Raw genomic sequence first — 12,034 nt, 5'->3', positions numbered from 1 at the left:
GCCAGAAGTCCATAGCGTAAACACTTCCGGTTTGACGTCATCGCGTCATTCACAGGAAGCGGTCATCGTCCACATGGTGTTGTGTAATGGCCGATCGGTGCTTTTCAACATGTGTTATATAAGCGAGAATCTACTGCCATCCTCGCTTTGAAAGTGTTGTTTGGAGATAATGGACATTAAAGATGAGATTCCCCGTCTGCCTCAATGTTATGGGATTACTATTTTGTGCTCGTGGATCCGTGATGATGATAAATCGGCGAGGGAGATCGTCTCGGGACCTTCCGCGCATGTACCCGGTAGGATAACCGCCGTTACAGTAATATATTACTTTTCGCGAGTATACTCGGGATCGGCACCATGATACTCGAGTATTTTTCACGAGTATTCTCGGGATCGGCTCCGCATGAGTTAAGGGCATATCTGGGAATGCCCATATTTGGTAATGCCCATATATGGGCATAGCCTAGTAAACAACCAACTTCCGTAATCCAGGAGGATTCCAGAATTAAATGGTTTCCGGAAGAGGGCGGTTTACGAGGCTAATATGGGCATGTTCTGACATCACATTGTTGACTATCATGCAGGGGTCTCCATATATGGGTAACTGGTCCGATATACATCACTGGCCAGTTGGCCAAGAATGCCTGAGGTGTCTTACTAGTTGATAATTTGTCTATTTAAGTTATTTCATGTCATATCTGATATACAGTATATGGAATTCTTTATTACAAAGCCTAAAAGGCAAACAATTTGTTTTTCCAATGTTCAATGCTAAAAGCACAGTTAAATCGCAATTATTTGGATGACAATCGTCGACTTTACAATTTCTAATCGCGACAGCCCTACCTGTTCCCGCCACGGCGCCGCCTCCCGTTCCAGGCGTGCCACTTCCACTTCCTCCTCCTCCTCCTCCTCCTCCTCCTCCTCCTCCAATCAGCTGGTTCTGCTTGTGGAGGTCGGCGAGAGCCTTGACGAAGCCGTCGGCGAAGCCCTCCTGCTCATTGGTGGCCTGCGGTGCGGCGCGGTACTGCGGGTGGCCTCCGGGGTTGGGGGCGTGGCCTCCCCCGCCGGGCATAGGGGCGTGGCCTGACACAGCCAGGCCGTGATTGGCCGCTTGGACCAACAGGAGTTCAGCGTCAGAGGAGGAGGAGGAGGGGCCGGGGAGCGCCCCCTGGGGGTTGGGTTTGACCCCTGCACCCGGCCCTGCCCCCAGGCTCGGGAAGTATGACGACATGGCGGCTTTCTTTGGCGCGGCCGCCAACGCCGTCTCCGTCGCCTTGCCGCTACTCGGGTAGCGCTCGTAGTCACCATGATGGAAGCGGTGGGGGTACTGGTGGTGATGCGGCGGGAAGCTCATGTTGTCATGGTAGAGGGGCGTGTCCATCTGCGTTGACCAATCCCAGACAAGGAGGAGAAACGAGGGCCATGTTAAAAGGGAAAGAGGAGTAACATATCACCAGTTGTCAGTAGTGAAAGTGATTAGTAGTAGACCTACTGGTATTAATAACGGTAATAGATAATAATAATAACAATGGTAATAGATGTATTAGCAGTAGTAGCAATAGTAGTTGTAGCAGTAGTTGTAATAATAAAAGTAAGTACTAGTAGCAGTAGCATCAGTATTCGTTTTAGAACTAGTAGTAATGGCACTATAGTCGCCTAATATAGTAACAGTAATAGCACAATAACAATTTATACTTACAAACAAGCCCTTTTCTTTCTTTTGTTTGAAAAAAAACTGATGACAAAAAAATGAAGGAAGGCTATAGAAAATCCCAATTAAAAACACAAACAAGATAAATTCAAGCAAGACGACTCAAAATGCATAAATCCCAGTCTCTCTCTCTGTTATCTCGTTCCCTCTTTTTTTATTCCCCCTCTCTTCCCTCGAGCTCTTTGTACATTTCATTTCTTCCGTTAGCAGAGAGACGTCTCTCTCCTCTCCTCCCTTCCCTGTCTCACTGAGGAACTGCCATCTCTCTCTCTCTCTTTCAGTCTCTCTCTCTCTCTCTCTCTCTCTCTCTCTCTCTCTCTCTCTCTCTCTCTCTCTCTCTCTGCAGACTCCACTGCTCTACTATTCCTTTTTCTCTCACTCTCTTCTCTCTACATAACAATCCAATCTCTCTCTCTCTCTCTCTCTCCCTCTCTCTCTCTCTCTCTCCCTGCCACTCTCTCCCTCCTGTCTCGTCCTTCTCTATTGTATCTCTCTCATCTGTCTCCCATGTCTTTCTCTTGTCGCTTTCTCAATATTTCTCTTGTCCCTCTCTATATCTGTCCTCTTCCCTCTGGGTCTCTGTCTTTGTCTTCTTCTCCCTTGTCTCCTGTTCCCTCTGTCTCTTGTCTCTATCTATTCTCTCTCTCGTAATTCCCTCTTATCTCTCTCTCCTCTCTTCTCTCTCTCTCTCTCTCTCTCTCTCTCTCTCTCTCACAGCTCTCTATGAAATAATCCAACATCGCTTAACAGATCTCTCTTTCTTGTCCCTCTCTGCCCTGTCTCTATCTAGTCCAGTGGTTCTCAACCCAGGGGGGGTCCCCAAATTATTTTGGGGGGTCCCCAGATGATTCACTTAATGTGCAACATTGTTTTTTCACTCAATAGTAAACAAACCAACATAAAGTTTAGGTGTATAGAGGGTATCTGCACATTTCTAAAGTGACAATTTAAGGACTTTTTAATACCTCTAAAATGACAAATTAAACATTGGCCAAAATGTCAAATATTAGAGGCAGAAATAAAGAAAATAGCCGATCGACATGCTCACAACGCCTCACAATAGAACTGTACGTTATACAAAATGATATGCCTCAACTCTTTGTCAACTCCCCAGCTAAAATATGATTATTTTGGGGGTCGCGGCCTGAAAAGGTTGAGAACCACTGATCCAGTCTCTCTCTCATTGCACTCTCTGTGTCTGTCCCAACTTGTCATTGTCTCTTCTAACACAAACGCCTGCTTGATCTCCCTCTACACATGAATCCAACGTGGATCAGCTCCTACCACGTCTCGGTTCTCTATAACAGATCATGCACACGCAGTTGTGATACCATGGCTAATCGCCCTCATCGTTGCTCATTTCAGTTTATGTGGGTGCATACACATTAGATGCAATCATGCAAACAAGGCGTTCAAATGAAACGTGCCTTATGAGGCTCCCCCATACAGTGGCGTCAGTTCAGCAAAAGCTAAGGTATGGCAACATGACTGGTGTCTTGCACGCGCGCGAAGGCGCGCGTGCAAGACACCAGTCATGTTGCCATACCTTAGCAACAGCCATGAGGAATTTATTTTAAGGAGTACCTTTCCCCCCCCCTTTTTCCCGTAGCCAAGGTACGGCAGCTGCCATACTCTGCCATACCCAATTGACGCCTCTGCTCCCATATATAGGAACTACAGGCCTGAAAGGTCAGGTTGACTTGCCCATGCCCTCTTCCTTGTCCAACATGAACTGTATGCCCTGCCTGTAACGTTACTGTAACTCCCCTCTCTCAGTTTCCTCTCTTGTTCTCCCGTCTCGGTGTCCCAGTCTCATATCTCTGCTAGGTATTTTGTTGTGGTTTATATCATCTTTTTTATCAATACAATAAAAAAAAATCAGGCCTTATCAACTGCCTGGAGCCTGTACCTAAACAATGAGAATTGTTTTGGTTTATAAGGCTCAGCCTGGGACATCTGGTGTCACCCAGACACCAGCAAGGACCTCTCTCCCCCCAGGAACCTACTGTATATGGACTCTTTGTCTTGTCATTTGTGGACAAGAAAAATCCTATGAACTGTTGAAACGTCATCCATTGACTGACGAAATGACCATACTTATACTCATGTCAAAACATCATTTGTCAGAGAGAGCACTAACCATTGAACCATTATTTCTGTACTGTACCTGTCTTGAATTCTCTCTCTCCATAGTAAACATTCCATTCTCACGCTGAATCACTCTCCTGTCTTATTTCTTTGTGATGGATTATTGTATCTCATAGGGGAATAAGGTGGTGTTGTTGTTTGCAAATAATATTTTAATCAATCTCTAATACCACTAGTAGTTATTACATCTGCTACATTGACTACTATTATTACAGCAGTAGCATTTGTAGTAGTAGCACACACATAAAACTGATATGTATAGGCCTACGTTTTATATTCAATCGTTCATATAGAGAGAGAGAGGGAGAGGGAAAGGGAGAGAGAGAAAGAGAGAGAGGAGGAGGGGGATTATGCTAATCTGTTAACCATGAAATGTGTCAGGATGTGATTAAACCGCAGTTTAATTTCTGCCGTTTCTGGCAAGCGGACTAATGTTGTCCTATTTAGAATATTACTACACATGACCAGGGCTCAGTATTACTATTACCTGTAGTATTACCACTGGTTCATTCAAAGCTAAAGACCTTTCTGTTTTCTGCTGTCTGTTTTCTGCTGCCTTGATGAGTCTTTGATCAATCCTTCTGCACTATCATTTTATGTTCTATTTGGTTGTTTATTGCAACCGTAGGTCGCAGATTAGTATATAAACTGTCACAGCTTGTCCGTATGTGTGTGTCTCTGTCTGTACACCTGACACTGTGGTTCTATGGGTTTGATACATATCTGGGAATGCCCATATTTGGGTAATGCCCATATATGGGCATATTCTGACAACACATTGTTGACAACTGGTCCGATATACATCACTGGCCAGATGGCCAAGAATTGACGCAACCGAGGTCGCATGTGGCCCTGAGGCGTCTTACTAGTATAATACTACGATAAATGTGGTGCCTAGCGTCAGGTTGGTCGAATAGGTGGTTGTCCAGAACCACCAATCCCATCCAATATGCCCATATAAGGGCATGTCTGGCTATATATGGGCATATAGACACCAGGGATCTCCATATTTGGGAATAAAGGGAACAAGGACAGACAGAAAAAGCATCTCCATGTATGGCCATACAAGGGCCACAGTCAACATCTAGTATGAGTAGTAGTATATATATAGGCATAGTATTATTACTAATTTTACTACTATTACTCCTAAATGATGAGAGAGTGGGGGAGAGGAGAAAGGATAGAAAGTGACTAAAACAACCTGTGATCGCTAAGCTAATGCTAACACATGCTTTTCAGATTAATTCTGTTGGCATGTGCGTATGTGCATGTGCGCACACACACACACACACACACACACACACACACACACACACACACACACACACACACACACACTCACACAGGGATGGAGAGAGAGACTGAGAGAGAGAGAGAGAGAGAGAGAGAGAGAGAGAGAGAGAGAGAGAGAGACTGAGAGAGAGAGAGAGAGAGAAAGAGAGAGAGAGAGAGAGAGAGAGAGAGAGAGAGAGAGAGAGAGACAGACATACTTAACCCACTTATGTGGATAATCTAGCCCTGAAGGCGTTAGGGTTACAACTGTCAGAGAGAATTAGCCATCACTACTATATGTTAGGTTTCTCTCTGTGTGTGCGTGTGTGTGTGTGTGTGTGTGTGTGTGTGCGCACGCGTGTCATCCTGGCAGCGGAGCATGGCTTTGTATGTACTAGTTAGTAGTTGTACAGTACTAATGGTAGTTTACTTCTGGGGTACAACTCTAAATAGGGCTGAATATACCGTGAAATGGAGTGAAAGACAACATATGAGAGACATGAGACACGTAGCCTACATAATTTTATTTTGATTGTATTGACCTGAGGCTGATTCTATACAAATGTCTTCTAAATCCTAAAAGTTTTGTATTTTGTTGTATTGTAGTTATTTATTAAAATGTACATTTGTTATAGATACAGTAGCTTATATGCCTAGTGAGACCTGTCCTGAGCTCCTATGGAATGAGTCATACTCTTACCTAAAGATGGATGGACAAGCTGGTTTTGACTCCAGTGGTTGCTATATAATATAGGCCATAGCAGTGGGCGTCCATTCATTTTTCCCATAGAGATTTACACAAATATATATATTTTATGCCTAGAATCAAGCCATCCAGGATCCTGGTGAATCATGACCATAAACCTCTGATTCCATGGGATTTTTTTTTTATAAAATGTATATTTAATGTTAAAAATAGCAACATTTGCTATTTTTCCATTTGTTTTGACAAAGACTAAAACCAGTGACATTTTTGTTAGTATTGTATACACACAATATCGTTTCAGGTAGTTGATTTTGTAAAGCTTTTCACGTCATTTAACTAAACATTTTTTCCCCCCGATTTGTGTTAGTTTAGGACATCATCAGTGTAACAACAGGGATTCACAGGGAAGTAATGCCGTTAACAGACCCAGTTTTAATTATGTTTGACTGTAGAGTAAGACGTGTGGCCATGACCATTTAGAAATTAGGCCTGTGACGATTCACTTTTTCCCGATTCGATTCGATTTCGATTCATAGGGTGACGATTCGATTATATCACGATTATTGCGTTTTCCTGCGATTTGCGATTCGAATCACGATTATTGCGATTTTTCCCCAAAAATTACAGCTTTTTTATATTGAAACATTTTAAAACAATTCTAAACAATATATAACATTAAAAGTTGAATCATATACTTCAAATCAATGCAGCCAAATAAAGTCAGTCAATCTTTCTGACATTTATTTCAGCCAAAGTGCCAGTGGTACAACATTACAACAACATGTTCCTGGTCAAAACACAGAACACAACAGTCATAAAGACATTAAAAAATATCGCTGTGCTGCAGGCCTACAGCACTGTGCTAGCTTTAGCCATAACATGACATCCTCATGACCTAAAACTGTTCCTTTAGGACCTGTACTTACTCTGACTGTAAGTGGTTATTTCACCAAATTCACCTTCAGGTTAATTTCGCCTTAAAAAAAAAGAAAAAAAAAAAGAAAAAAAAACTTTTTTTTAATAAATAAATAAAATCGGGAAAATCGATTCTGAACTTTGAAAATCGATTAATTGAATCGCCAGCATTAACATCACGATAATATAGTGAATCGTTTTTTTTTTGCACAGGCCTATTAGAAATGTAGATGGGAACCTTAACATGTGTCCTCTTATCAAGGCAAGTTTATTTGAACAGTACAATTCAGCAACAAAGCAATTCAAAATGGTTTACACAAACCATTAAGCAACAATAACACATTAAAACACATTATAAAAGTACATTTGAACAGAATTTCAAATAAATAGTTGAAATAAAACATTAAGTTAAGAATACAATTACATTGCCGAACCATTCAAACTATCATTCTATCACTCTAACGCAAGGGTCTTCAACAGGGGGTCCGGGACCCCTAGGGGGTCCTCAGAGTTACTACAGGGGGTCCTCCAAATCTTTGTGTGATTTATTTTTATATTAACCACTTGAATCCTTACGTCCATATCCTGAGAACCTTAGCCAAAAATAGCAGATCTACAAGCTCTCAATGCCTCGCGCTGCGAGGCGTTGAGAGCTTGAAGATCTGCTATTTTCGGCAAAGACGTTTGGCGTAGAGGGGGAAAAGAGCAGATTAAGTACAGAGTGAAATGTCAAGTTAAGTATTGACGGTTCAAGTTACTTATCTGAAAACACAAATTGACGTGAATCCAAAATACACTGATGATTGTGCTGTCAAACAATGAAACTATATGGAATCTATGAAGAGGTTGTGGGGGTCCCTGCTTCATCTGTCTCTCAACTAAGGGGGCCTGAAAACGTTGAAGACCCCTGCTCTAACGTTTTGAGTTCAACCAATAGTCGGTTTTGCCAAACACACACAGGAAAATGTAATGCACTAATAATAAATTAATATCAATCAAACAATAATGAAACATATGGTTTGGAAAATTAATAGCACACAATTCCTGATGAAGATGCATTTGATGAATCCCACATTGGGCAAACTGTGTGCTCTACCAATTTAGGCCTAGAATTATTGAATGCTTTAACCAGTGAAAAATAGCAGCTATACAAGCTCGCAGCGTGGCACTCGTGAGCTTGTAGATCTGCTATTTTTGAAAAAGTCGTGAAAATGTGTGCAAATCTTTGAAAATGTGTATTTTCAAAGCGAACGTTTGTAACTCAAATTTTGCTTCTGGGGGGTCCCCGCGACTAAATATTTTGAGATGGGGGTCCGTGGCCAAATACATAACATTCTGGGGGACCTTCACATGAAAAGGTTTGAGAACCACTGACATAGTCTCTCAAGAACAGACTAACTGAGCTCCAGTTAAGTGAAAAGGACCTTTTCTTTGACGACGGCCGGCCAGATTGCTGACATAGAAACATAGGATTTTTCAAAAAATCTTTGAAGGATTCAAAAGATACAAAATTCGAATTTTCACGATTTAAAAAAAATAGCAGATCTACAAGCTCGCAGCGCGGCACTCGGTGCCGCGCTGTGAGCTTGTATATCTGCTATTTTTCAACAGTTAAAGCATAAAATAATGATACACAATATAGTGTACCCGTTCTGAATGGGTTAATGGGATCAACCTTCTGGAAGAAAGAGTAATATTATGTGCAATCTGAAAAGACAGGAAGCAGAGCTGGAGGTAGCAGAGACTAAAATGTTGAGGTTTTCTCTGGGAGCAATCTGGGAACCCATCATCAGAGAAAGGGCAACGCCCACTCGGTCTATGTCTCTTCCTTATCATTGACTCTCAGAGATTGCTCTGGGAGTAACAAGGATGGATAGCATCAGGGACAGCGCATGTTCGGGCATTCACAAATAGTGATTTTTAGTATTCGAATTATTCGACCTCAATGTATTCGAATAAGCCCTATTCACGGCCACCCCACTCAGCACATTTCTCAGCAACTTCCTGGTGCTGACGTCAGTTTAGAAGGGTAAAATATCACAAAAATTGCTGGACTTAAAGCCAAACAAATCATTATTCAGAACGGTAAAGTAAATTATAATGCTTTGTGCCTTTTACTATCTTGTGTTCTTGTTCATGCTAGCCGTATTTTATACTGTACTATTCGGAAAATGCATTACATTTACGATTTCTGTGTTAACTCTATGGTCTTAGCAGGGTTTTACCCCTTCAAAACGTGACTTCAGCACCGGGGGGATGCTGAGTGGGCGGGCCGTGAATAGGGCTTATAGTCGAATATTCGAGAGGACTGGACAAACTGTCAAATATTAAGTAAGCAAGACGCAAACATTGTGAAAATAGCAGATCTACACGCTCACAACGCTGAGAGGCGTTGTGAGCATGTAGATCTGCTATTTTCACAATATGTATCTGCGGAAACCGAGTCACATTAAATGTAATACAATTACATTTACAAGTGCTTGTCAGGGTGGGGGTCCCCCGTTCAAATATGTTTATTTTGGGGGTCATGGTCTAAAAAGGTTTGAGAACCCCTGGTATAGAGCATTAACAAATTCATCCACCAGGGGCATTGAACTCATTCTTATGACTTCCTATCTAGCCAAGCTTTAAAACTATACTTTTTTTTAAGAGAGAGAGAGAAAAATATAGATATTCGACCTCTGTGAAAAACTTCGAATGGTGACTTTGATATTCAAATATTCGAATATTTTGGTGAATGCCCCAAATATTTTGGAGATAAAGCCAGAGAGGCCAGACTGAGATGGTTTGGACATGTACAGAGGAGGGATTGTGAGTACATCGGTAGAAGGATGCTGAGGTTGTAACTTCCAGGCAGGAGGCCCAGCAGAGGAAGACCAAAGAGGAGATTTATGGATGTTGTGAAACAGGACATGAAGTTAGTCGGTGTGAAAGAAGAGGAAACAGAGGACAGGGTGAGATGGAGGCAGATGATTCGCTGTGGCGACCCCTTAAGGGAACAGCCGAAAGGAAAAGAAGACTACACTGTGGTTGCCTACACTGTAAGGCAGAGGTTTTCAACCTTTTCAGGCTGTGACCCCCAAAATAATCATTATTTTAACTGGGGACACACCCTGACGAGCACTAAGAGTTGAGGCATTACATTTTGTATAAGCGAGGCGCTGTGAGCATGTAGATCGGCTATTTTCACAATTTCTGCCTCTAATATTTGGAGACCCCCCTGGGGGTCCCGACCCACAGGTTGAGAACCACATGCCTAAGGGACTGAATTAGACTTGCGCTCAGAATGAGAGAGAACACTTGATTGAGAAGATTATATGCATGATTCATGCAAGTGTTGTAACTCATTGTGTACCTTTGTGTGGCCATCGCAGTAGTTGAGGTGAGGGAACTATCTATAAACAGCCAACATAGGAGGACATTGAGATTTGCGGCTGTTGCATCAGAGGTTTCAGTTTTCAACACGCTGAGATTTCAACAAACGCACAACACTTGCAATCACAGAGTTTCCTCCCTTGCGTTCTGGACGCGTGCTGCTGTACTTGCGGCCTGATTCTCTGATGTTGCATTCACACCAAATGCATTTGCATGTGGAGTCGACAGATCCAGTTAATTCTCTATTATGGTATGCGGCCGTGTGTTGCACAATGGATACAGTACGACATGGCAAGATTTCGGATCAGACGCTGTGTCAGGAATTTGCACAAAAGCTGCTTGAAATGAACTTTTTGCAAATAACCCTTTTACTTAGGACTGAGGCCGATTCTAAGTTTTCAGAAACTTCAAATAATCACTGTCGGGCAGAAACCTTTTATCTCCAAGTTTCAAATCTGTATGTATTTTCGTAACTTAAAGCACTTCATACAAAAGTGTAGCACAAAAGTAGTGAAAATGTCACTATTTTTAAAATAATTTAAAAAATGAAGGTTTTGGACATACCGGTACAAGTTTTCCACCCGACAACGACAACATATTTATTCAAACATGACAAAACCTGTCCTAAATGGGATAAGCAAACATCGCTAAAACGATCAAAGTAGTGCTGATCAAAAACGAATCAAGTCACGTTTCTGCATTGCCTATTTCTTGCCTGAAATGTTTTCAGGCACATATTTTCGAGTACACTCATGTGTAGCTTAAAATGAAATTGTGTATTAGTTACACTAGGATACAGCACAGCACTGCAGCAGGTTTGAATGGGGGAAAACATGTGACACCTTCTTCACATGTGTTTTAAGTTCACATCTGCTTGAGAACCAATCAAACAAAGCTAAGGGGAAAGGAAATGCCACCCTCCGTCATACGCTAGGATGAATTAGCTTGTCGAGCTGCGAATTCAGTACCATTTTATTATTAATATTATTATTTATTATACATTATTATTACCACTTACGGTAAACCTACAGTTGATAAAACGGCCCTGTAAAGATTTCCGGCATTTCATTCCACACAAATCGATTCGTCAAAAAAATAGCAGATCTACAAGCTCACAACGATGTAAGCTTGTGGATCGCCAGAATAGGAATGCTGGGTGTTCTAAGTGCTTTGAAACAAAAGTGCTATTTTAGGTTTTAAGCATAATATTTTGATTATTGTGATAATATCGTTAATTGCAATTATGTTTGCCACAATAATCGTGACATACCGGATCAACTATTTTCACGGAATGTACATAAATTATGACACGCCCAAAATAGGGACACAAGGGTTCCAGTGGTTAATAGCTTCGTGCTACTATAGGCTCCATTTTCATCCATGCCTTACAAAATAGCAAAAAAGGGCAAAGACGTTTAGGAATAAGGGGTAAGGCATGGACGAAAATAAAGCTGTATACATGTATGTCTTATGTCCAGGGACGTGCTGGGCCCCTGATTCAGCCCGGGAAAAAGAGTTGGAGAGGCCCTCATTGCGTGCTATAGAGAGAGATCTGTGTCTATAGCACTGCTGCTACTCCAAGATTTGCCATTTCATATCATGACAAGTGACAAGCCAGTGGGCCAATTACATGAATTAGGCCTATACTGTATTTCGTTGTTGTTGGGTGGAAACCTTGTATGTCCAAAACCGTTTGTTTTGTATTTATCATTTAAAAAATGATTTAAACTAGTGAAAACAGCCGATCTACAAGCACACAACGCCTCGCGGTGCGAGGTGTTGTGTGCTTGTAGATCTGCTGTTTTCACTACTTTTGTGCAAACAGTTAAATTTTTACTTTTGTGCAAACAGTTTAATTTTTTCCTAATGGCCCGGCCTGGACCGGCCGAGAATGAACCAGCCTT

The sequence above is a fragment of the Nannobrachium achirus genome (genome assembly GCF_963921795.1).
Source record: "Nannobrachium achirus genome assembly, chromosome: 15".
NCBI classification, from domain to species: domain Eukaryota; kingdom Metazoa; phylum Chordata; class Actinopteri; order Myctophiformes; family Myctophidae; genus Nannobrachium; species Nannobrachium achirus.
This window is presented reverse-complemented; position numbering follows the sequence as displayed.